We start from the raw sequence: 27,533 nt of genomic DNA, 5'->3' as shown, positions 1-27,533 counted from the left end.
GAAAAAAATGCCACATGAAAGGAACATATAGGTATGAGCCATGCAATTCAATGCAACATTAGGTCTCGTCAATTAATGTAGTAAAATATGATGTAACTAGAGCAAAATATACATCACAGATCTGAACCCATTTACCACTGAACCAGCAGAGTGACACTTTCCTGCGACTAGCAGCCACAGTAAATCACTTGCACTGACAACAAAAGTAAGGTATGTCACATACTGAAAGCACAAATAGGCATAAACAAGACTTGATTTGGTGTAGCCTAAGGTCCACAAGTTGCAGTTGTAGTTTATGAAGCAGTTACTCTGTAGAAAGTGTTGCAGATTAAGAACTGCCTTGCGAAATGCATGAAGGGATGCTTCAATGATTGCACTGCTTGCGTAGCTACCAAAGCATTGCCTGCTAAGTTTGAAACAGAGCATAGCTCATCGAGTATTGAGGGGGTAGGCTGTAGATTAGTTTTGAGCATATGCCCAGTGTTCTTGGGGCCACGACAAAACAGGTCCACAGCCGTCTCAATTCCTTCCGCATGTGAATGTGGCTACAACAGCCAATGGCTGTACCCATGACCTCATGCTTCGCAGCCAAGCTGTTCAGCCGCAACAACAGGCATGCCTCATTTGCAGAGATAACTGGCAAGTATCAGAAACTATTGCCCCTGTCAGATGCAAAAATTGCAAGCCATTTGCAGCACTGCTGGAGGTATGAGGCATATACAGACAATATCCTTGAGCAGTGTAAAACAGTTAAGGGTGTAATTATCTGAATAATGGCAGGATTAGAGTCTTGTTTTTGCTTGGTACCTATGTTATAGCAATACGTGACATGTTAGGACCTTTCCAATGCATGTCGTATATTTCTCATTCAGCAGCCGCTCAGCAGACAAAGCAGTGCACTTGAAAGAACCTCGAGGGGCATTCAGCCTCCCTATTGACTAAGCAGTCATGCAGCTTCCACACTACTGTAGATGACTTGCGAGATGGAGTATAGTGTCCTTCACACAATGTCAAAAGGAAAGGGTTAGTGGCACTCATAGAGTTTCATATCGGGATAACTAGAGAGAATTCTGGCGCTGTGATCGTTCAACCATCATGGGAATCATGGGAAGTACAAGCTACGGATTGGCATTCTGTTGACTGGCAAACTAGTCTACAAGCATTTTTTGGCAGTTTGGTTTCACTCCCAGCGCAATTGCTATTCGCAACTTTCACAGCCTATAGGGGGCGCCACCTTAAATCCAACATGGCTGCCCGAGAGATTAAGAACTAGTGCCGTCGGTGCAGTACTGCGGTAGTCTTGCTCAGTGACATGTTGTTTCGCATCATGTTGAAATGTCTCTTCAATTTACACACCCGCTGTCGTTTGCCTGCGTAATGGCTCATATTGGGCGAGCAGAACGCAGGATTCGAAGCCTGCTTGAAGGTGAGGAAGTCCTAAATGCTGGTCATCTTGTGTGCTGCGGCATAAAAGCGTGCACGTCGACGTCCATGACTGTTGAAGGCCTTTGCATACAAACTTCGCGACTTCGAAGCAAGCCACACGATGTGGTTTCAGTTTTACCGCGACGGTATTATTGAGAGAAGTGACCGTGCTTTCTATTTGCTATTCTATTAATTTGACCTCTTTGAACGGATGTCATGAACTTTTATACGGTGTGGTGCTCTTTGCAAGTTGTTACTTACACTGCTTGAATAAGCCGCCATGTCGAGAAGAAAAACCTTGCTGATGCCGCGCGACTGAAGTCCTTTACGTCGACGGCGTGAAAAGCAGCCCTAAAAAGCATCGTTCCGTGTGCGAAAATTTCTTGTCTAGTTATCCCTGCCTGTGTTAACAAAGCTGGATGTTGAACACGAGAAGTAAACAAAAACCGTATCTGACCGCTTAAGCTAATACGATAACCGTTCGCTCTTGTAATTTAGTTATTGCGCTTTATGCGTGCTGTGCAAGCTACAGCCTTGCGGTAGTTTTACAGCCTGCGTGAGTCCTACCGCCTCTTGCCTATAGACAGATCAAGCGATACATAGCCGATATTTACCGGTCCGTAGCAGTGCTTGTTTCATTATTCCAGTTATCTTTATATAAAATAATATACACGCACATCAACTGAGGGTTCGCTACGTGAACACTGCACAGTAGTTTAACGTTTGTTGGATTAATATATGTTACCTTACGAGTGCAGTCATGCGCGCCTGTGCACACGTTGCAGCCGTGCATCGAAGTGGCAGACGAGGTACGAATTCCAGGTCCCTCTACGCCTGCGACACTTTGCTTCGATGCACAAATGAGAAACTCATCTCGCTGTTCGAAAATGGTGGAATGTCAAGCCAGCGTTGCAGAGCACGAATGCATGAACGAGAACAAGAAATTTTGAAACAGGTACAAGGCTTCACGGAGAATGTTTGCGCTCCAACGTAGCCGCAAAGGCATGAGTGGTAAGAACGCAAGCATCAATCCTCCTACAACACATCTGAGTTAAGATTGCGCATTATATCTTTCCCTGCATTTAACATAGAGCTATGCCTGCGTCTTTATGGAGGTGCGTCTATTCGCGATTTCAAGTGCTCGGAATCGTCACTGATCTTTCGTATTCCAAAAAAAGTCCTCCGGCATGAAGTGCGCACTGCAAACCTTCATCGCTTCTGTGACAGCTTTGCCAATCCGCAGCTTAATAATCAATTTCTTGCTCATGGAAGCAGCCGGTGGGAATGAGTGAAGGCTCACATCACCTACCGCATAACTACCGCTCGGCACCCATTGCGGCACGCAGCAAATACGGTTACTTCTATGTTTGCTCATTCGGAGCATGTTAAGTGTCCTTCAGGATCCCACGGCAGCTTTGAACGCGTTAAAACATCAACCAAAAGTGAAGGAAAAGCGTACACAACACCAATACGCTACCCGAACGGGCGGCAGCCAGCGGCGAGTATAATCTTTCGATTGTTTCCGGCCGCCGCCGCACGACGGCGCCACCGTACGTGAAAGCTGCGAATAACCTGCAGTGGGACAGTGCAACGAAAAGCGCCCTGCTTTGTTCTATTGCTCAAAGTGGCGATAGCACATTGGGCCAGCGGCTGGGACTATGTCTGTGTCGCGGTGTGGTGTCGAAGTCCTGACGACAAAGCAACAGCATCGTAAACGTTGAAAGAACATGTTTTGACCGTTTGGACCTTGGTTTGTCAGGTGTGTTAGGTTGGCACTGTAGCATTACGTGCTTTATGAAACCTCAGAATAGGAAAAAGAAAACACTACTGATACAAGACATAGACAGTTGTACTTCTAGTGGCTTGACAATCAAATGTTATTCAGGGATTCATTATGCATTGCTCGTTTATGTGCTCATTGAAATGAGTGTTTTAGGACTTTGCACGAGAACACAAACTTACTTGTGGTAGGAAAGGTTGCTGCTTACTGGCTGTAGTCTAGTGTCGCAAAATGGGTAAGTGCAAAGCCACGGCGTAAAACTTCGGAAGCGGTACGTCAACATAAAATAATATAAAGCATACTCATAGGAGGCCTCAAGCATCCCTGCTAGCAGTGCAGCAGATGTGCTTAAAAGTACTTGAAGACATTCAGCAATCGTGACAGCCGACGCAGCCTTTCAAAAGAGCAAGATATTTCGCAAGTGCCTGTCGTCTGCTAGAAAAGTATTGCGTTTGCAGCGAGCAGGCGTCGTAGCAGATGACACTTGTAGCATACCTCTCAAGGGCGCAACACTTTCTCACAATACAAAATTTTTATTTCCATAAATACTTTATGAGTATTTTCTTTAAGTACATGCATAGTTGTTACTGCTGTTGTAAAAATAAATAAATAATTATTCTCTGGCACTCAATCGGGAACAGAATTGCACAAGAATGCATACCCTGGTGTGTCCTGGTGTAAACCATAGTAAACCGTGCTTCAATCTCAGTAATACAAAGTTTATGTAATGTGTTGTGCATTATATAAGATAGTGCAGAAATAAACTTAGATTTTACGCGATAATATTTGAGTATAGCTTCGTTTACTGCGCTGCAAGTAAACGCCGCTGGTCTAAAGATCAAAGTCAATCCGAAGCCTGTGCTTCCCATCATTCCCATGTAGGTTGAGGCAATGCTCGGGAGAACCCCCGTAGACACTAGCACCACATTTCCCTCCAGGGTATTTATTTAGAAACTCTATGGTAGCACTTGTTGTAATGTCCACTCTCCAGCGAGTGCACTTGCTGAACTCTCTCCACATGCATCTCACTGCCTAGCCTCATTAGCAATGCTTCAAGAATGATGAAAATAGCACTCAATGAAACATTCACAGTAACTCTAAAATCACTTTCCCTGCAATTGCAAATGTCACAAGCCTCTCTCATACCCCAATAAACGGAAACTACCATTTGCCCAACACGGATACAATATTGTCTTGACTCAGATTGCAACAAATGATCTGTTAATAAAGTTGCAATGAACCTCCTTACTTACAATAAAATTAGAGGTGAGCGAATATCAAAATGTTCGAATACGAATCAAATGCAAATAGTAAGCATAGAATAATGAACATTCAAAAGCAGACGCATATATTACAGCAGCAATATTTATATCGGCGTAATCAAGTAAGACGCTTATACTGACTAGTGGGGGAAAAAAAGACAGCCAACTATAATGGACAATTAAGATCAGTTTTAAATGAAATATCGCTACCTGTCAATACAAAAACACCCGGAATAGCCTCTTAACCTCTTTAGAGCCTGGTTGCAAACTTTCCAAGAATGAACGGCTCCTGTATCACTATCTTTCCAAAAACGCGAAATAAATGGTTATTAGAAAAAAGGTCAGAAGCTGTAAAAAAAAAAAAAAAAACTGGGAGAGCTGATTAAAGACTTGCGTGCTGACGGAACATGTAAAACGGCCCGTTGCAAGGAAAACATCACTAGTTGTAGCGTAAAAGATAAAACTGCTATGACTAAACTGCAAGAAACGAATTGCAGACTACAAGCAAGGATCGCAAGTTGTCATGCAGGCTTCCGCCGCGAAATCAAGAACAAAGCTACTATTACCCATTTTGTTTATGCATTGGTTGGAAAGCTTTATTGTCATTTCACGTCTGATAACTTGTGATACGTTGTTGAGCAGGTGAACAGTAACCGGACCGTACCAGTAAGTTACCCATTTGAATTTGGCTTCCATGGCCGGAAATCAAAACTAAATTCTAGAAGTTTTCGTCATTCACTGCAGCTTCAAGAAAATATAAACAAACACTGCACCCCATTGGATGCGCCCTTAATTCAAAAACGCGACAGAACGACCGAGATTACGTACCACGTGGTACGCTTCCTAGTTCAGGGTGAACTACTACACGAGGACGGGACAAGGAAACAAACATGAGCGCTCCTATTAGTTTTCTTTCTTATCCCGTCCTCGCGCAGTTCACCCAAAAGTAACATGCACCAACAAGCCCAGCTGAAAACCCTTCTACGCTTTTTATACTCACGTTGTCACAGGCTGCGCAGTCACTTGTTACTCGGTGATAGAGCATACTTATATCAGCTGCTGTTTTTGTACAACCGCTAGTGCAGTATGTACTACAACAAAAAAGTTTCAGCCCACATGGCACCATGCCTGCACCCTGCACCACGCTAGGGTGGCTAGAAGGGGAGGTGTGAATACCGGCGGCGAAAACGTGACCCCACAGCGCACCGATGCCGCGGGGCGGCGCTGTTGACCAAGGCGGGGTAAGCACGCAGCCAAAATGAGCGCCTCGCCAGCCTCGCGTCGGCTGCATCTCTACCACCGAAGTGAAAATGAGCCCGTTTCGGGTATCCCGCGCTTTCTGCGAGCGTCAAAGAATGAATCTTTATCATGAAAACAATGTTATGTCAGCCCAAATCATTACTCCTGCGAGATTTTACGGGCCCAGTTCGCACTGTATCGATATTCAAACGCGTTTTGTCTGTGCGCATTTCGTGAGCTGGCTTTGGGTGTTAGGGGCTAGTGGGGGCTTCGAAATAATTTCGACCACTTCGGGTTCTTTAACGCGCACTGACATCATACGGCACACGGCCGCCTTGCATATCGCCTCCCTGAAAATGCGACCGCCGTCCTCGAGATCAGCAGTCAATCACCCTATGCGTGCCGTAAGACCTGTAAACTGCAGACATTACCTGATAAAGTCTGGACGTATTTACAAACTACTTTTTGTCTGCACTTGCAGACCTGTAGCATGTCATTTTGACGCTCATATAAGGAATTTACTGTGATTGCAGACAGTGAAGCAACAGATCTGGTCATGAAATCGTTTATTTACAAGTGAGCAAAAATATTTACAATAATAATAATAATAATAATAATAATAATAATAATAATGCCTTTATTTTCCATCCCAAGGATGTGGGAGGGGGAGAGAAAAAGCTAGATATCCAGCTTGACGGGCTCTCGCCTCCCCGATACAATACATGATGTTTAGAAAAAAAAAAAAGGCAAACAGTACAAGCATATAAGTACAGACACAAGGAATATCACAAATGACAATTTTTACAAAAAATGTACAATTGCAAAAACAAAAACAAAGCGATGTGCATAATATGATGTCGTACATTTCAAATAGAAAGTGCCGCCCTTTCACTTATAAGTGAAAAAACATGACGCAAATCTTTTGACCGGGTGCGTTGGAGATTTAAATTGTAATGTTGGCAAATGTTTAAGAGATGTGGAAGAGTGTTTATGAGCATATGTTGTCCGTAACCTGTTCTGAATGAATGTATGTGCCAAATATCGGTGTTTCTGGTTGCGTACGCGAAATTTCTTTTCTGCAGTGATGCCAGTTGGGCAATGAACGCGACGTTATTTTTGACCTCTGTAATGTATTTAGTGATTAGGCGGTATGCGTACAGATCATGAATCGGCATTATGTTGTCTTTCATAAAGAGCGGTTTAGATGGGTGGTCATATATGCTACATTGTATATTATTCTGAGCATTCTTTTCTGCTGAACGTGCAATTTTCGCAGATTCGCGAAGGATGTTTCCCCCCAGACCAAATGACAATAATTTAGATGCGAACAGAACAAGGAATTGTGAAGGAGCAATTTCACTTTTATAGGGAGGATGTCCTTATGAGTGTAAATCGATCCGATGACACGTGACAGTTTAGATGCTACGTAATTTGTGTGGTCATCCCACGTCATTTTCTCATTGAAAAGTACACCTAGTACTTTAAAGGACTTTACTATATCTATTTTTAAATTATTAAGAGTGATATCATCGTTAATATGAACATCCTTGTTCTTTGGAGGGTAAATAATGGCCTTTGTTTTGGAAGTGTTAATTTTTAGAGCGTTATATTTTGTCCACTTTTCAAGCTGCCTAATTGCTGTATTTGCTTTCATGACCACGTTCGAGGCAGACGAGGCTGAAAAGAATAAGCTGGTGTCATCAGCATATATGACCATTTTTATTTCTCTGTCTATCTGTGTTATGTCATTCACGTATATATTAAAAAGAAACGGGCCCATAATGCTATAACACTGAAACACTGACACTGAAACACACAAGGTTTCAGTGTTTTCCGTTTCTTCTCACTGCTCTGCTGATTGAAACTTTTAAGCAAAAAGTGAATCCTTGTGAGGCAATAAAAACGTATAACTGAGGCTGTTAGGGTAGCAGAATGGTCTAGGCAACCAATCTTTGACATTTAACCAATTGACTGCAAAATCTCGGCCACAGCTTTGGCATGCTAGCGTGTTACACTGAATTAAAAATAATGGGGTTCTATGTGCCAATACCACTTTCTGATTATGAGGCACGCCGTAGTGGAGAGCTCCGGAAATTTTGACCACCTGGGGTTCTTTAACGTGCAGCTAAGTACACGGGTATTTTCACATTTCGCCTCCATCGAAATGCGGCCGCCGTGGCCGGGATTCGATCCGACGACCTCGTGCTCAGCAGCCCAACACCATAGCCACTGAGCAACCACGGCGAGTGTTACACTGAATAAACGAGTTAGTTTGTTTTCAAGGGCATTGTCCAGCTTATAGAACGATTCTGAGGGATATAAAAGGCCCTCAAGGTCCCACTCTTTGGATGCCTCTGGTGGAAGCTCTCTGGGGATATTGCCTTTATGGTGCTTCGTAGTCTTCACAATATGTGGGCAAAACACGCCTTCTCGCCACATAACCTGCAATGTAATAAACTAGCCGTGCGTCGCTGCGGTGCTCAACATAACTTTGGTGGTCCACAGCATCTCGCCCTCGAATGACGGAATGGCGGGAGGAACACTCCAAAACAGGCGACGAGACCAACTGACAGCGGAGGGCGCAGGCCAGCGCGGGAGTACCACGCCGTAATACCACGCCGCGAGCAGCAGCGCCACGTTCCCCCTGGTGGCATCGGTGCGCAAGGGGGTCACGCGCGCCCGGAGGAAAGCGCCGCCGGTATTCACACCTCCCCTTCTAGCCACCCTAACCACGCACCGGAACGCAGCAACAAACAAGTCACGGCGCCACGGTGCGAATTGGTGATGCACGTGGCGATGGGGAAGCGTTCGCAGCCATTGATCCAAATTGGTCGCGAACGTGGGCGCGAAACTACAGTGCACTAGAATTACTGTAGCACCGCTTCGGCGATAAGACATCAGCAAGGGTGGTTGTGAAGCACGGAGGAAGCGAAAAAATCCTTACTTTCAGCATATCGTGGGAGCACCGATTGAAGCGTGACTACAGTCATGAATAAAATCTACAGTGTTAACCGAGGGGCCCGACTTTTATTATGCATATCATAAGAAACCAACCAACATGACACCAAAGATAACATAGGGGAAAAAACTTGTACTTACTAAATTAATTAAAGAAATTATAAATTAATGGGAATGAAAGTGGATGAAAAAACTGGCCACAGGTGGGGATGAGACGTTCATTTGAGGCATCACCAGTCGATCGTTTGTGCGCAGGCGCTAGTAAGAGAGGGCGCAAGAAAGAAAATGTGGGGGCTTTTGCTCGAGTGGGATTGAGTTTGTTTACGCTCGGATTCTGGCAGCGGGCGCGAGAAAGAAAATCTGGGGGCTTTTGCTCCTTGAATATATGACTCTGCCTAGGCACTACGGAGGAGGTTTCTAAGCGCGTGTTGCATGCGTTTGTCCCCTAAACATGCCGGCATGGCGGACTGCGGTCGAGTTTGTTTACGCTCCGCCGCTGGCTGCCCGTGCGGTGAGGCGGTAGGCACGGACACCCCGTTTGGTGATCGCTGTGTCTTAAGGGGCAAGTTTCTGACTGGTGTATAGGTCGCGGGTCGCTTTTTTTTTTTTTTTTTTTGTCGCGAAGATAGATTCAATTTTTTACAAACACTGCTCCAGGAGGGCACATGCAACCGGCAAACGGAGTCCTCAGGAGAGCACCTGAGGCAGGCGGCAGTAAACACTAAAATTGGATAGTGATCCCATGCGGTCAGGTGCAGTTGACCACATCACACGGACGTAAGGTGAATGCAAGGTTAGGTCTATAGATGTGGCTGAGGCTGGAGGCCGGAAGACAGTGGGACTTCCGTCATTGGCCACGCACCAGGTCCAAACTGTCATTAACTTATACAAGTTTGCGTCCACGGGAATCTGTGTTCCTGTCACCCCAGACAGAGTGATGGGCGTTGAAGTCACCGCAGATAATTCGGGGCGCTGGGCAACGGTCACAAAGCTGCTGGAGAAACAAATCCTTTGCTACATTCTTCCGCGGAGACACGTATACGGATGCAAGAGAAAGAGTTCGGAAGCCGAGCCGTATTCTCACAGCCGCTACCTCAATACTATCGGTGCAAAGATCGATGACGTTCAAAGCCACATGAGGAATTTCTCTTCGTAAGTAAAGGGCAGCACTTCCTGCGGGAAATGACTTTATGCTGCAGTTCTTGTGGGGCACATATCCGGTCAAAGATCTCCCGCTGGGTAGGCCAACCTCCGAGAGGGCCAATACTGGAACACAAGTTTCTTTCAAAAATAGTTTCAGTTCTGCTAATCGACTTATAATCCCAGCGCAGTTCCATTGCATAATAAACGGCACTTTTCGGTTATTTTTATTTGCACGAGGTTGAAGAAAACTAGCCATATTATAAGGTAAAGTTCGCTGCGAAGGCGGTAATCATGGACTCAAAGGAAAGAACGAGCTGTAGAAAGTTCTTCAGGGTGCCAGTCTGCATCGCTTGAACATATGAACGCAGGACTTCATATGAACGCAGAACATATGAACGCAACAAAAGATGCGCAGTGGGACCCACTCTTGGCCACTGCAGCTGGTTTCTTCATCTCTTTTGAGGCGAGGGATTGTCCTCCATGTCGTCGAGTCTGGCTGTGATCTGGTCACCGAGGAACTTGGACACTTTTTGCTGAAGCAGATCGAACAACCGACTCACCCACAGAGGACTTTGCTGCTTGCTAGGGTCAGGTCGCTCACTGATGTAGCTTGTTACCACGCCACGAACTTTCGACTCTAACGCAGGGAACTCGTCACTTCCAGATATCGGCTTCTCAGTAGGTTGTGGTTTGGGACCACTAATGAAGGACACTCGACGGTGTAAGGCGCTTAACGGAAAGGGCATACAGCCACCGAAACTCGCTGGATGGTCACCCCCACAATTAGCGCAAGCAAAATCTGCCTTGCAGGCTTTGTAATCGTGGGCGCCACCGCATCGTTTGCAACGTTGATCTTTGGTGCAAACTTTGGCTACATGCCCAAAGCGTTGGCACCTAAAGCATCGGGGAGGAGTTTCAACGAATTCTTTGCCTGCATGCTTGGTAAACCCGAGGTCAATTTTTTCAGGGCGCTCGGTGTTGGGAGCAAACGTTAGCACGACAGAGTTAGTAGCTTTCGCTTCCCATTCTTTTTATTGAGTCTCCACCCGGCGCATCAGACGTTTCACGTGCAGAACACCTTGCGGTTTCAAGTAGTCAAGAAGGTCGCTTTCCGAATACCCCACTGGTACTCCCCTAATAACACATGTGTTAGTCATGTAGGAGTGGGCAACCGGGCTTTAACTATTATGTCACCAATGAGAGCACCGGAGAAGAATGCCAACTTGCTCTTCCGTTGCGATATCTAGATGAAGAGCACCTTGCGTTGTGAAGCGACTGCGAATCGGAGCAGATCCCAGCAGTACTCTAATGGCTTCGAAGAGCCTGATAGAGTTCCGCTCTCTCAAATCAATACCTTTCTCTGTTGGCAAAACTGCCACTGGGATTCCGACTGTTCTTTGCTTCCGATGACTCACCACCTTGAAGCTGTCGCTGTCCACTTCCGCCATATCAGCTACTTCCTCGTCAGGGTCGACGATAGTTGAGTTGTTCCCACTGAGCGACGATGACGCACTGGACTGCTGATCATCCCTGATGTCTGGCAGCTCCACGCCTTGCGACGCCATGGCCCCCCTCCGCCACGAAGGCTTCCTTCGGATGGAGCTGTCCCTTTAAGGATGCCGGCGTCGGAGCAGCCGTACCCTTCCCATAGGGACAGTACCGCCTTAAAGATGCGGCCGTCTTCCAAGGATATAAATAACTTAATGAATAGCAAAACCTATGCAGAAATTACTGAGGTGAAGTGACAACAGATCGAACAGCGTCGTCTTCCTCCGCCTCATCAAACTCTACCGCATTCCGCAATGCCGGCATGTCTAGGGGACAAACGCATACAACACGCGCTAAGAAACCTCCTCAAGTGCCTAGGCAGCGTCATATATTCGAGGAGCAAAAGCTCCCAGATTTTCTCGTGCGCGCCCGCTCTTACTCGCGCCTGCGCACAAACGACTGGCGATCCCTCACATGAATGTCTCGTGTATTCACCCCCCATCCTCCTCCCTACGCCTTGTGATTATCTTTTACCATTTTTTTACCTCGGCAGCGTCTTCGCCCCGACCGCGTTTTTACAATTGCTAGTAGGTACAGCGGGGCATGACGCTTCTGACGGCGCTCGACGTTTCTGCGCAGGCGCGAGTAAGAGCGGGCGCGAGAGAGAAAATCTGGGGGCCTTTGCTTCTTGAATATGTGACTCTGCCTAGGCACTACGGAGGAGGTTTCTTAGCGTGCGTTGTACTCGTTTGTCCCATAGACATGCCGGCATTGCGGAGTGCGGTCGAGTTAGCTTATATAATTATACGATCCGCCGCTGGCTGCCCACCCGGTGAGGCAGTGGGCGCGGACGCCGATTGGTGATCGCTGCGTCTGAAGGGGCAATGTTCTGACTGGTGTTGTATAAGTTGCGGGTCGCTTTTTTCGTCGCGACGATAGACCGGATTTTTTCAAGCACTGCTCCAGGAGGGCACATGTAACCGGCAAACGGAGGCCTGGAGAGCACCTGAGGTTATATTAAAGCAGGCGGCGCAGGATCTCCGGGGCACCCAAGCGGTAGCGGGGGGTTCAAAGCTGGAAGCAGGGCGGCCCGTGGGTTGGGGCCGCGGAGGCCGAAGCATGCCAGGGGGTGTTCGCATAAAGAAACTGGCTGTACGCTATCGCGGACAGCCGATCTTATACTCCCCTGGCACGCGCAGACCTCTGCGAGCCCCAACCCACGGACAAGTCTGGGTTCTAGCTTTGAAGCCCCCGTTGCCGCTTTGGTGTCCTGGAGGCGCCGCCAACAATGCGAAATAATGACACGTTGTTTTCATTAGTGAAAACGTGATTGAAGAAATATAATTGCGTCGAGCCGCCAACTGGCGATGGTAAGTTCAGCGCCACCGCGCCCCGCGACTTCTGCCGGCACGACTAGGGACAAGCGCCTACCACGAGCGCCAAGAAACTCCTCCGTAGTACCTAGGCAGAGTCGTATTTTCATGGAGCAAAAGTCCCCACATTTCCTCTCTCGCACCCGCTCTTACTCGCGCATGCGCGCAAACATCCGTCGTCTCCGGAAGTGCCACGCCCCGCTGTACCTACTAGCAATTGGAAATACGCGCCCCGGCCGCCTGCTGTCTCCCGCCCTTCACTTCTCTGTCGTTGTTTCCGTCGCTGTCGGCGATGCGGACGCATATTCGAAAAAGCACACACGTACGCACCTCCTCAGTTTCGCTCGCCTGACGGGGAGCCACACAGCTGCTCGGTTCTGGTCCGAGTATGACGCAGCATTGCTGCAGGGGAACATCGCTGACAAGGTGAAATGTGTATTTCCATACAATTTCGCCTCCGTTGACTGTTTGTATTTCATGCTCCAGGTCCTTCACGTAGTGACAGATAACGCTTCATCGATGATAAAGGCATTTGCATTTACCTGAAGAGGACGATGATGATGACAGTTTCGACGAATGCCCGGAATGCTTAACCAAGTTCAATCACTTGGAGATTTGGCTGCGCCGCTCACAGCCTGCAGCTTGCCGTAAAAGACGCCATTCGCCAGGTATGCGCTACTAAGTAACATGTTGGTTTCATCTTATGTACATTGATACGTCGTTCATTTATTACTGTTTTAATGAACAACTGTTTGGGCCAAGCTTTCTTAAATAATTTGCCATGAATGCATGGACAAAGACTGTATGAGAATAATAATTGAAGTTTTAAATGTAAGGGCACACAACTGTGCTTATTACAGTTTCGGTGTTTAAAACTTTATTATGCAAATACTCCCAGCTCATGTTTAGCCAAATTTTCGAGTGTGCTTTGCTTTTTCATCTTGGCGATTCATGGTGCATTTGCTGCCATGGCCGAGGTCACGAACTCTGCTTGCCATCAAATAGTGGCTGCGCATCCTTTTTCCGCCGCAGGCCAGGCACCCAGCTCACGCGACTTCGAGGTCTGCTCTCGCCACGTCAATCAACCGTTCTGAAATACCTCTGAAGACAAACAAAAACAAAGCTGGCACATCATGCAAAGAACGCCCATGGTGTCCCGAAGTTACGTTTTAAAAGAATTGGATTGGTTGATCCCTTGTTCAAGCTATTTTTGTGTAATTGTATTTTGTGCTCCTTGCTATTTTTCTCCTTTCGTGATCGCCATTTACTATCATTTTTTTTTATTACACCTCCCCCCCCCCCCCCCCCCTCCGCACCGGAAAATGAAATCCTCCGTACGCCATTCCTTCCGCTCTGCCCGTACACACAGTTGCCTGGCATAAAAGACCAGTCAGTGAGACGGCAGTGTGCTTCTAGCACGGAGGAAGGAAACTAAGGAGAGGCCCTACCCCTTCCGCGCGCTAGGAGAAAAGTGTGGCGGAAATGACGTATAGGTTCTCATTTCTTTTGCTGCTTTTTTATTTTTTTTGCTGCATGGCCACGCCTTTTGGGCCACAATGGCGGCGTTGTTCTGATTTTTTGAGCGCGCACACGTGTTGCTCTGGTAGGTTTCGTGCCGTGGCAAAGGCGCTGTGTGGGCGGGTTTGCGTTAGTCACCGTGTCTTGTTGCGCTGTGTTACCTGCACCGTGCTCTGCCGGATGTTGCGCGAGCGCGCGCGCTCCGCGTGCGATACCACGCGCAGCGCGGCGTGGTTTCGCGAAAGATGTAAACAAGAGAGGAGGGTGGCACAAAAGGCGGAGCATCGCCATGAGCAACGCCAACTTCCGGCTTCACTTTTGCTTCACAAAGAGTGACGTCAGGGCCTCTCCTTAGTTTCCTTCCTCCGTGGCTTCTAGCATGTTTATTTGAATTACCAAGTCCATTTCATTCAGATTATACCAGCCGTAGTGCCGTAGCCAAGGCACTGCGTGCACGACATTTATGCCTAAAGAACAGGAAAGTGTAGCCTACGCATTAATGTGCATTCAATTTATCGTAGGGCTGGAGAATAGGCTGTGTCTGTCCCCACTTTATTTTGTCTAAGGCAGCCTTGAAGTGTCATTGTGTCGTCGAGTGCAGTACCGTACGATCACATACGTCATCATTCTCTTTCTAAAATTTTATTGCATTATATGTTTGCCGTTTGCGCTACCTGTACTTGAAGTGGCAATATCGACTAATTGTCGTCCTCGCTTTATTTTAGGACCCAAATGCCGAGGAAGTCGTACAAAAATTCGGCGCCGTCGTTGCATCTATACGCAAGAGCACCGCCGACATGGAAGAAGTGTTGAATGTGGCCGGTCTGCATTTGGAATCTCACAACGCGACGAGGTGGAACTTGCAGATGCGAATGATGAGAAAGCTCGTTACCACTTTTTCGAGTCATCCAGGCCTGACAGAAACTCTTCACGCGTGCAAGAAGGCTAAACTGTCTTAATATGAACTGAAGCTGGCGACAGACTTGATTGAGCTTCTCTCCTCTGTAGAGGAAGACACGGAGTTGCTGCAGAACAGGCACGAGACAGCCGGACTTTTGCTTCCCGCGTTGCGAAATATCGAAGTTTTTCTTGCGGAAACATTAAGCAAAGGCACACTTCTTTACAAGGAGGTGGCTAAAGGCCTACAGCGAAGCCTGGAGAAGTGGTTCGCAAGTACGTGAACTGACTGTTTTTTTGACGGGTGCCCTTCTAGACCCATGGTTTAAGTCTTCTTGGTGTTCAGCTGCAACAGCCGAGCAGATGCATTCTGCTGTGCCGGGGAGCGGTCCTTCGTTAAGGCAGGACAGCGCCGGCACCATCGCGAATGCAGACTCTGAAACAGGGCCAAGCAGGGTGATGTTTAAAAACATCAGGCAAAATGAAAATGCCCACCAAGACAATATGAATGGATTCATTGCAGGGGAAATTTCTCTTTACTTTACAGAGGCACAGTTAATCCCCTGATCTATTGGAAAGCGAAGGCTAGCCGCTTGCCCCTTGCTTTCCCATCGCAAGGGCAGTTTTTCACTGTGGATGCGACATCAGGTGACATGGAACACGCGTATTCTACGGCATCCCTGATAATGCCAACGAAGCGAAATCGGCTGTAAAGCACCTTTTTCGAGCAGCTCATGTTTGTGAAGCACAACACAAAGGTAGAAGGCAATTATTTTATCTCACTTTTTTGTTTTTAGGACCAACCGTTGAAGCAACCTTCCTTTACACTTCGGGTTTTCAAAGCTAAATGGTAAAGCGCCCATTTATCTCATGACATTTTGTTGCGAAATCTCGGCGAATAAAACCAAAATAAAGCTTCTTTTTGCACCTTGCGCTGTTTACGACCTTTATTGTAGCATTTAAAAATCATTAGGACACCTAAACAAAAATAATCTATGTCGTCATTTTAGCATGAATACATTTAAGCTTAAACAATATTAAAGCATCACAAGCCGTTAAAGCATGCTCGCCATGCAAATACTATAGGTAGCGGGAGAACTGCCCCTACGAGAATTAATAGGGTGGTTGTACTGCACGACATTTGTCACGAAGCTACTATCCCTCGACCTTGGTAACGTGCTTTGCGTATTTTTGCATTTCTTATGCGTCTGATAACATCGGCTTTATGGTGCGTTCATAGGTAACTCGATAAAACTACCAAGACGCCTTTCCTACGGTGAGGAATTACAGGAATGGAATTGAACTGCCCGGCCATTCCCGGAGTGGGAATGGGCTGTTTTTTCATCCCGAGGAATTGAAAGGAATGGAATGGCGGCAAATTCTGATTCCCCGCAATCACACTTTTCGCGCCAACGCCACCTAGCTCTTTCAGAAAAAATATGTGTGCTATCGTAGCCGAACGGCAATAAATGAAAAAAAGTACGCCTCCATTTCACCCTGTGAAGTTGCATGTGCAGCGAAGCCGGTGCGGACGTTACACTAGCACCACCCCTACGAGCGACGTACCTCACGCACGTGCGCGGAAGTGCTTCATATATCTTCATCCTTCTAGGCCGTCCGCCAAGCGCAAGTGCCTTATTAAGGCGAAATTTTATGTCTCATTAGTCAGTCGACTTTGACCGAAAACGCGTCGACAACACGAAAGGTACAGAAAGGCTACGAGCCCTCGCCCTTTGGTGGGAGATGAACCACGAGCATTTGTGGGTGTCGAACTTCATGACTATTGGTGTTAAAGGGAAGCTGAAAGGTTTTCCAGAAAAATTGAGTGAAGAGCAGTACGCCGTGGTTTTCAACTCTCTGAATTCGAATATCGCATCGAAATTGAGTGAAAGAAAGCGCAAACATATTTTATTTCGACGAAAAGTGCAGCAGCAGACACGCCCAGCTCGCGCGCCTCGTTTCCGCCTGTGATTGGTCGGGCGCCTCGTGACGTCAACAATGGTGTTCGTCCGGACCGACTGCTGCCGCTACACACGAAGCACGGTGCAAAGTAGTTTGGTGGTGTTTTGCTGAGACGGTCATGGAAATTTTCGAGAGCTTGCGTTTCCCTGGGGAGTTCGGCGTTAAGTGCAAACTCTACGAGAGCGACTTTGCGCGCAACGGTGACGGGCGACGGCTTCGAGCGACAAAACGGGCCGTCGCTTGAACAAATCGCTCGGTGTTGTCGCTCGATCGCTCGTTTCTAGAAATCTAGAACTCGTCGCTCGTCGCCCGGAAATGCTATGAGCGACTAGCCAATTGTGCGAAGCCGAAACTGGATGTACATAACTCAAATACTGCTATTTGTTGCACGGAACGAGCAAACTATTGAATTTTACACGTGCAAGAATAAGAACCTAGTGCAAGACCTTCAGAAATATTTTATGCTCCTTCTTCAGTAAAATATATCAACTTAAATTGATAAAGCATGCGTCACGCTAGTTTCGGCGCGTATATTGCTGCCCTCATTCCGGGAAGTCGTCGCTCAAAGCCGTCGCTCGCGTGGAGTTCGGCTTGCAGACGACGAGTGAACACGACAGCCATCGCCTCGCTTGTAGCGCTGTCGCTGTCGCGTGCAAGATCACTTGTAAGGGGTTTGTACTTGTACATACTACACGTACGTACATACTTGTACATACTACATGTACGAGCCGATTGCGAAGAGCCGGCCTCTCCAAGAAGCAAAAAATGCTGGTGCAAGCACTGCTTTCCACGCGAACGAAGGCGAAGTGTTAGCATCTCCTTGTGTTGGAAATGTTCTTTGGCGAGTATGTTTTTTGCTAAGCTGCATTCAGCGTTCCAGTGAGTACGTTTCCGGGCAAACAACTGTAGTGTTATGTTCCTGCATGCCTCCTCCTAGAACGTAAGCGGTGATGCGATCTTCAGCATTTGTGCGCTGCCCCAAAGCTGCAGTATACTGCTGGTTTTAAGCCAGCAGTATACTGCAGTATACGCTGCCTTGTTTTCCCTCTATAGAGGGAAAACAAGGCAGCGTGACCACGTCAACGACAGCAGGGCCACCGGCGAGTGGCGCACAAAACACATGTGGTACCGGCGCAGAGAGAGGAACGAGCTACCGAGACGCCGTGCGGCACAGCCGCCCTTCCGTGTGCTCCGATCAGCGCGAAGCTTCAAATAGCAGGAGTGGCAGCAGGCAGCGCAGCCGGAGCAGCAGCCAGCCTCGCAACCACTCCAACTTCAAACAACGCAGTGACCAGGCGGTATCGCGGAAAGTCGCCTGGTCAGCCAATCCCGAGCCCAAGCCCACGCCCACACGACCTCAACAGGACGCGAACCAGGTGAGGGAGCTCGCTGAAGAGATTAGAGCACTGAGGCAACAGGTAGAGGCAGCCAATGCCAAAATCAGGGCCCTAGAAACTAGGCAGCCAATTGGAGGCGCCTCTATGACACCGGCTGCAGGCGAAATAGTGGCCTGTGTTCGGAAAGATGAGCTTGAATCGATGGAGGCAGAGCCGACAAACAAACGCAAAGCGTCAGTGCGGGACACACCCAAGGAGGCCGAAGCCTCAAACCCTATGGACACGGTAGATAAGTTAGAAGGAGCAATTTCTCAGCCACCTGAGGCAGTCTCCAATCACATAAAATCTATCGCAGAATTTCAGAATATGGTAGCCCACGAGCTTACCAGGATAGGTGCTGTGTATAGAGCCGAATGTACCCAAGGCCTTACAGAAACCCCGGAACACGGACAACTTGCCGCCACAGCCACCAAAGTGCTCAACACTAAGGGCTTCAAAATGACATCTGTATTGCCGGTACGGGAAGAACCACACACCAAAAAAGATGGTTGAAACCATTAAGATTATGTAATGGAATTGCAGATCCTTTAAGCAGAAGCATGCAACACTGCAATTCCAACTCGCTAGCTTTGATCCCAAGGTAGATGTTGTAGCCTACAGGAAACAGGCACGCGAGTCAAAATTACTGGGTATACCACGTTCAATGAATTAACTGAAGCCGACAACAGACCTTCTACGGCAGTTGGGATACAACGCAACCTTACGGTAATGCAAATTGATCTGGAGGAAGACAAAATTTCTTACACGTTTGTACAGCTGCTGCCTAGAAAAAAGGAACACAGATGTGTATTCATCCTTAACTTGTACAGCTCCCCGAAAGATAAAAGCAACAGAGTTATTGCCCGCCTGAAGAAAGCATGTAAAGCTGCAGAGAAGGAACAACTCGTTGTTGTAGGAGATTTTAACGCTTCGCACACAGTCTGGGCATAGCAAAACTGCACTAGGAAAGATAATGCGCTATATTCTGTGACAAGTGACTTAGAACTTACACTCATTACCGACCCAGATAGGCCCACCCGTATCGGCAACAGTGTAAGCAGGAATACCACACCCGACTTATGCTTCATCAAAAATTCCAATTGGGCTCTTTGGGATAAAACGGAAACTAGTCTTGGGAGCGATCACTATCTCGTTGTTATCACTATCCCTTCCAAGGGGCCTAAAAGGAAAACGAAGCTAACTCCACATACCAAATGGGATGTATTCCGATACGTAAGAAACCGCCAACAGCTCACTAATATAGCAGACCTCACTGCGTGGATGAATTAGCTTATCCAGGATGTGGACAATGCCACAACCATGGAACCGATAGAAGAGGAAAGCCCCGTGCCGGACTCAAAATTCCTAGGTCTATGGGAAAAGCATCAAGACCTTCAGCAGAGATGGCTAAATAACAAGATCAACCGCACGCTGCGCCACGAACTCGCCGCCCTAGAGAAAGATATTCAGGACTACTACGAGCTCAGCACTATGCAATGGAACTAATTATGCGACAGCATGAATGGCCAGTTGAGCAGAAAGAACCCCTGGACCCTGCTTAAACACATGCTCTACAACACTCTAAAAGTGCTGCTCATAAAAGGATTCAGAAAATCGTACAATGTTTCCCGGGAACAGCTAGACTCTGATCTCGTCCACCTCTCGACCGGGAAGTATCCCAATACAGAACGGGAGTCGGGTGCATATATAGAGTACAGAGGAGACGAAAACATAACATTAGACTAAGACATCACCGAGGCCGTAGTACGTGCCGCTCTCAGCTGCCTACGTACAACATCATCAGCCGGTAAAGTTAAGATCACCAACAAAATGCTCAGGAATTTAGATGACCCTACCATAATAATTATCACCAAGCTTTTTAATCAGCACTGGCAAAGCGGTACACTCCCGCAAGAGTGGAAGCACGCTAGCGTGGTATTCATTCCTAAATCGGGCAAATCACTCAGTCTAGAGATTCTCAGGCCCATATCCCTTACTTCTTGTCTTGGTAAGGCTATGGAGCATGTGGTTCGCAATAGGCTGGTTGACTATGCCGAAAGCAACCACCTCTTCCCAGAGACAATGATGGGCTTTCGACCCAAACTGTGCACCAAAGACGTACTGTGGCAGGTACAAAATGATATCCTTAACCCAGCGCCTATACGCGCAACTCGAACAGTGTTAGCATTAGACATACAAAAAGTGTTTGACAATGTCTCACATCGAGCCATTCTAGAAAACGTACCCACCATGAACGTAGTGTTACGTTTCGCCTACAACGCGCGGTAATGCCGGCGCGGATGCAACGAACGCCGGGGCTTTGTTCAAAGCGGCGGACATTTTGGCCCGTTCGACGCCGCCGCAACGCCTACCCGCCAAGCGTGTCCAGGCGTGTTTCAGTGCCACGTGTCTTCGTGTGTGCGTGTGTGTGTGTGTGCCCACGCTTGTCAGAGCACGGCAGCCGGGGAGCGGAGCTCCCCAAGTGAGGAGCCAGCAGGTCTGTCCGTCGGCGGGTTGGCGATGCGTCACTACACTCGGTTCAGCAGGTCTCTCGGCTCGACCGTGCGCGCCGTCGTGGGCTCATGCTCCGCCGTGTCGTGGGCTCATCCCGTGACCTTCCTTCTGGCCCGCGACGCCGAGAGTATAAGAGCAGCTGCCCCCGGACGCCAGGAGAGAGGCTCCGATTTGTACTGTTGAGTTACGTGCTCTCCCGTCTCTCCACTTCGGTCGACCTGACCGGCCGCTCTTTTGCTATGTTAGAATAAACAAGTTGTTCTGTTACCAGTCTTCTCTTGCTTTGCCGGGACCTTCGGATGCTTCCAGTGCCCCAGGCCGCCAGGCCAACGCTACCCTTGGGGCTTGCGACCCATTGGCAATAACGGGCGTCAGCACCGAGACCCCAACAACTGGTTGCCAGCGGTGGGATCGCGACAACGGAGGCCAGCAGCGAAGAGATGCGGTTGACTGTATGCTGAGCAGCACAACGACCATCCGGGAGCAGTGCAACGAGCCCTGTGTGACGACTGGTTGCCTGCAGCGGAACGACTGCGCTGAATTCTTGGCTGCAAGGTTTGGTGAGTGCGGGACTTTCTTCTTCTGAGTTTTGCCAGGCTTTTGTTAGTGTTAGAAACAGAGCTGGTAATTGTGGTTGTCGTTGCTGCCGGGTTAGTTTGCGGCAAGACAATAGTAGGCAGTAGAGAAAGCAGCATTCAGAGCAGCCATGGATTTGAAGTCGTTGCGCAAACCGAAATTGCTGGAGCTTGCGAGAGAGTTGGGTCTGGATGTCTCAGACAAACTCAGAAAACCAGAACTGCTAAGGGCTATTCTTGAGTTAGAAGCTGAGGATGACGAGCTGTCGGATTGCCTTGAGACCATTGAGGAGCGGGCAAAAAGACAGGAGCGCGAACTTAAAGAACAAAAAGAGAAAGAAAAAGAAGAGCGCGACCGTCAACACGCTTTGGAAATGAAGCGTCTCGAGTTAGAGATGGAACGCGCTCGTAATGGAAGTCAGGCACACGGTGCAGGAGAACGAGTATTGTTCAAAATGACTGACCTGATGCGGCCGTTTAAGCTTGGAGAGGACATTGGTTTGTGACTGGTTAACTTTGAGCGAACGTGCGAGAAGCAGGGGTTCTCTCGGGAAACGTGGCCACAGCGCTTGCTCACTTTGTTACCCGGCGAGGCGGCCGACGTAGTCGCTCGCTTGGAGAGAGAGGAGGCAGAGGATTTCGACAAAGTGAAATCGAGTCTGCTAAAAAAGTACCGGCTGTCAGCGGAGGCGTTCCGTCGGAAGTTTCGGGAAAATGAGAAAGGCAAAAGTGAGTCATATACAGAGTTTGCGTACAGGCTTATGTCAAACATGCAGGAGTGGCTCAAAGAAGAGAAAGCGTTTGGTGACCACGAGAAAGTTCTGCAGTGTTTCGGGCTAGAACAGTTTTATAGTCGGTTACCTGAGAACGTGCGGTACTGGGTCTTGGATAGGCCAGACGTTAGTACGGTGGCTCGAGCCGCTGAGCTAGCCGAGGAGTTTGTGACGCGTCGGGCTCGCGGAGCTAAGGACGGTCAAAAGGGTGAATTTGGCTCCAAGTTTGAGAGGCCGAAGTTCACACCCATGAGAGCAAAGGGGGATACACGTAGTGCGGATGCGAGTGAAAGCAGTCCGACCGAACGTACGGAGACGGCGGCAACCGAAGCCGAACGCAGAAAGCGGTTCGAGACGAGGCAAGCGCGCGTTTGTTATACGTGCCAGAAGCCGGGTCACTTTTCGGCGCAGTGTCCAGAAACAAAAACAAAAGTCGTGTTTTTGTCTTTATGCAGCACTGACGAGAACATGAAGCTTCTCGAGCCTTACATGCGAGACCTCCTCGTGAACGGGAAAGAGTGCCGAGTGCTTCGCGATTCCGCAGCTACGATGGATGTCGTTCACCCCTCTTACGTAGAACCCGATATGTTCACGGGCGAGTGCGCATGGATCAAGCAAGCAGTGGAAGCTCATAGCGTGTGTCTGCCGGTAGCGAAAGTGCTTATTGAAGGACCTTTCGGAGCACTTGAGACGGAGGCCGCAGTGTCATCTATGCTGCCCCCCCAGTACCCGTACCTATTTTCGAACAGGTCCGATCACCTCCTGCGCGAGAAGGGGCTTTTGTTTGGTGAGGCTAGCGTTCAGGCCTTAACCAGATCGAAGGTTCGGGAGCTCGCCGCAAAGGCGGTGGTTGCGGGGTCGACGTTGTTGAACGATGAAAAAGGGTCAGAGGCGCAGCAAGCTGGTATTCAGAGCACGCCCGAACGGGATAAAATTGAGCCTGTAGCGTTAAAGGCACCAGATACTGGAGAGGAAAATCCCGACACGGGAAAGTTAGAAGAGCTTCCGGTCGAGCTTCCGGGACTAGGCTCAGTGACGAACAGGAAAGACACCGATCAAGTCATTAGTGACTTAATAAGTAAAGCATCGCTGTCGCCTGAGCAGAAAACCGAACTACACCAGCTCTTACAAGAGTTTCAAGGTCTGTTCTCTGAGAGGCCTGGTAGGACTTCTGTCCTTACTCATGACATAGAACTTACCTCCCCAGAGCCAGTACGATCCAAGGCGTACCGGGTGTCACCCCGCCAGAGCGATATTATGGAGGCTGAGGTAAAGAAAATGCTACAGCTCGGTGTTATTGAAGCGGGTGAGAGTGATTATACCTCCCCTTTGATTTTAGTTGAGGTACCGGGCAAGGAACCTCGTCCTTGCGTCGACTACCGCAGGCTTAATTCCATCACTAAGGATCAAATTTATCCGATCCCTAACATCGAGGAGCGCCTGGAGAGAGTGAGTAGCGCTCAGTTTATTTCCACCCTAGATCTTGTCAGGGGTTATTGGCAGGTTCCACTTACAGAAGAGGCTAGTAGGTATGCGGCGTTCATTTCACCAATGGGGACATTCCGTCCTAAAGTTTTGAGTTTTGGTTTGAAGAACGCGCCATACTGCTTTTCAAGCCTCATGGATAAAGTGTTGCGGGGACAGCAAGAATTCGCTTTACCGTATCTAGACGACGTAGCGATATTCTCCGCATCCTGGCCTGAGCATATGGCGCACTTGCGGGCAGTGCTAACCCGCCTGCGCGATGCGGGCTTGACAGTCAAGGCTCCCAAGTGCCAGTTAGCACAGGCCGAGGTTGTCTACCTCGGACACGTGATTGGTCGGGGTCGTCGCCGCCCCTCTGAAATAAAGGTGGCCGCTGTGCGAGACTTCCCGCAACCGCGCACGAAGACCGATATTCGGTCGTTCTTAGGTGTCGCCGGCTACTATCAGGGGTACATCCCCAGGTACTCTGATATCGCGGCTCCCCTAACGGATGCTCTAAGAAAGACAGAGCCGCAAACAGTCGTCTGGGATGAGACAAAGGAAAGAGCTTTTAGCGCCCTAAAGAGCGCCCTAACAAGCCAGCCTGTGCTACGATCGCCCGACTACACAAAAGGGTTCGTTGTTCAGTGTGATGCTAGTGAGCGAGGCATGGGCGTTGTACTGTGCCAACGGGAAAATGGAGAAGTAGAACACCCCGTCCTGTATGCTAGTCGTAAGCTGACGAGTCGTGAGCAGGCGTATAGCGCCACCGAGAAAGAGTGTGCGTGTATCGTGTGGGCCGTTCAGAAATTGTCATGTTACCTAGCCGGCTCGAGGTTTATCATTGAAACGGATCACTGCCCTCTCCAATGGCTGCAGACCATCTCTCCCAAAAATGGCCGCCTCCTGCGCTGGAGCCTCGCTTTGCAACAATATTCCTTTGAGGTGCGTTACAAAAAGGGGAGTCTCAACGGTAACGCCGATGGCTTAAGTCGAAGCCCCTAACGTGGGAATCAGCCTCAAAATTGCTTGTTACTGATGTTTTTCTTCCTGAGGCAGGATTTTTAACCTATTGCTTTTGTGTAGTGTTTCAAAGTGATGATGTGCTTTCTAGTGCAATTTTCCGATTTGTGGACGCGTTCTGAGTGCTGCTAAACTACTGTAAGGAACTAGGCAGCAGTATAAAAGGGGAAAGAGCCTGGCAGGGCTTAGTGAGGGTTGTGCCGTGCTTGCTGACTGAGCGGTTGACTTTCGGCGTAGTTCTAACGCTTGCCGGAAACGAGAACAAAAATGTCAACTCTCCCGAAGTCACTTTGCAGTGTCCTGTGTGCACCTGAACGTGAGAACGAGGGCTTCTCTGTGCGCTGCGCTCAAGAAACGCCAAAGGACGCCCGACTGCGGTTATGAGCATCATCGAGCGACATCCCTCCGGACAGCGGATGCAGTCCCCTGACCATCGGGATCTCCTTCCCCCGGCGGGGCGGTCTGTTACGTTTCGCCTACAACGCGCGGTAATGCCGGCGCGGATGCAACGAACGCCGGGGCTTTGTTCAAAGCGGCGGACATTTTGGCCCGTTCGACGCCGCCGCAACGCCTACCCGCCAAGCGTGTCCAGGCGTGTTTCAGTGCCACGTGTCTTCGTGTGTGCGTGTGTGTGTGTGTGCCCACGCTTGTCAGAGCACGGCAGCCGGGGAGCGGAGCTCCCCAAGTGAGGAGCCAGCAGGTCTGTCCGTCGGCGGGTTGGCGATGCGTCACTACACTCGGTTCAGCAGGTCTCTCGGCTCGACCGTGCGCGCCGTCGTGGGCTCATGCTCCGCCGTGTCGTGGGCTCATCCCGTGACCTTCCTTCTGGCCCGCGACGCCGAGAGTATAAGAGCAGCTGCCCCCGGACGCCAGGAGAGAGGCTCCGATTTGTACTGTTGAGTTACGTGCTCTCCCGTCTCTCCACTTCGGTCGACCTGACCGGCCGCTCTTTTGCTATGTTAGAATAAACAAGTTGTTCTGTTACCAGTCTTCTCTTGCTTTGCCGGGACCTTCGGATGCTTCCAGTGCCCCAGGCCGCCAGGCCAACGCTACCCTTGGGGCTTGCGACCCATTGGCAATAACGGGCGTCAGCACCGAGACCCCCAATAGTAGGTAAGAGAACAAATACCTATATTACCACATTCCTCAAGGGGCGTACTGCCGCTGTAAACACAGGAGATATTGAAAGCAAAACCATAGATCTCGGCACTAGAGGTACACAACAGCGAGCAGTACTTTCTACTTTCCTCTTTAATACCACCATGAGTGGCTTATTCCGACAGCTCAAAGAGATTCCTCATATCCGGCACGCCATCTACGCCGATGTCGTAACGATCTGGACGTGCACTGGGTCGGATGAAGAAATTTCAGAATCACTGCAGGCAGCGGCTGACGCAGTGTAGAAACACGCTCGCAATAATGGCCTCAGCTGTTCGCCGAAAAAAAAACAGAACTGCTTATAGTCCGGAATGAAAATCCCGCAAATCCGGCTGCCAATATGCCCGCACACATTCAGGTACAGGTGAAAACCAGGTCAACCGGTCCCACCCGTTTCTAAAATCAGAGTTAGGATTGTGTATCCTGCAAAACACGCACAACCAAGAAGCCGTAGCACTACTCCAAACTACAGCTGGGCAATTACAGAACCTTCTCAGGAGGGTCTCCAAACTACGGCACGGAGTTAAGGAGAAAGATGCCTGCATATTAATCCGGGCTTTTTTTTCTGAGCCGAGTGGCGTATGTCTGCCCTTACTTGCATCTCAGGAAGAGGGACTTGGAACGGATTAACGGTCTAATCCGAACGTTATTCAAACAGGCTCTTGGGCTACCAAAATGGTCTAACACAAAGGCACTCTTGAGTCTAAAGGTGCATTACAACGTTGAGGAAATCATAGAGGCCCACAAATGGGCTCAAACAGTTCGATTATGCGGCACACACGCGGGACAGCGGATAGTGGACACCTTGGGGTATCGCCCAGCCTTAGACATCCCGCAACGACGCCGGATACCTAACACTATCCGGACCAAGATCGTTATCCCCCCGCTTCCGAAAAACATGAGCACTTAAAACAGCGGTAGACGCAAAGCTAGGGCGGCGGCAATCTGGCAATGCTGCAAAAACCAGCCCGGCATATACGTGGATGCTGCTCGCACCAGTGATAGTCGACACACCATAGCCGTCACTACTGGCGACGGACACACCATCAGCTGTGCAACGGTAAACACATCTTCCATTGTGGACGCGGAAGAGGCCGCCATCGCCATGGGCACCTCCATCTCGGGCACCAAGATTATTATATCCGACTCGAAAACAGCGATTCGTAACTACACCTCAGGTTTAATTTGCCCTCGAGCATTCAGAATCATCAACAAAGAACTCATCAATTGAAGTTGGTGTGGTTACCCGCTCATGCGGGCAACCCTGGTAATGAGGCCGCCCACCTAGCCACCCGAGCAGCAAGTAACCGGGAGCTGGGCTTGCCCGACGGGGTTGACCGACATGAAGGTATCCACACCTTTAACGAAATGACCGTTTATTACCGCGAATCGAGGCGAATATATCCATCCCCGCACGGGACACTGACAAGAATACAGGCCACTAACCTCAGGAGAGTACAGACTAGGTCTGTACTTAGTCCATGAAGGCTAGCTGCAATGACCGGTGGGGAATACCCACCAAACTGCAAGCATTGTAACTGCCCCCTGGCGTACCAAGATCATATCTGGTGGGGATGCCAAAAGAAGCCTCACCCGAGAGAACTG

The 27,533-nt window shown here is 49.0% G+C and overlaps 1 long non-coding RNA gene across 1 annotated transcript in view; it reads right to left on the bottom strand.

Annotated features, from left to right (window-relative positions):
- Nucleotides 1–5,876, bottom strand: part of LOC140216177 (uncharacterized) — a 112,850-nt gene extending 106,974 nt beyond the window's left edge. The window contains exon 1 of the long non-coding RNA XR_011892868.1: nucleotides 5,468–5,876. This is a non-coding gene — a long non-coding RNA (uncharacterized lncRNA). The remainder of the gene's footprint in view (nucleotides 1–5,467) is intronic.
- Between the last annotated feature and the right edge of the window lie 21,657 nt (nucleotides 5,877–27,533).

The sequence above is a fragment of the Dermacentor andersoni genome, chromosome 2 (genome assembly GCF_023375885.2).
Source record: "Dermacentor andersoni chromosome 2, qqDerAnde1_hic_scaffold, whole genome shotgun sequence".
NCBI classification, from domain to species: Eukaryota; Metazoa; Arthropoda; class Arachnida; order Ixodida; family Ixodidae; genus Dermacentor; species Dermacentor andersoni.
This window is presented reverse-complemented; position numbering and strand designations above follow the sequence as displayed.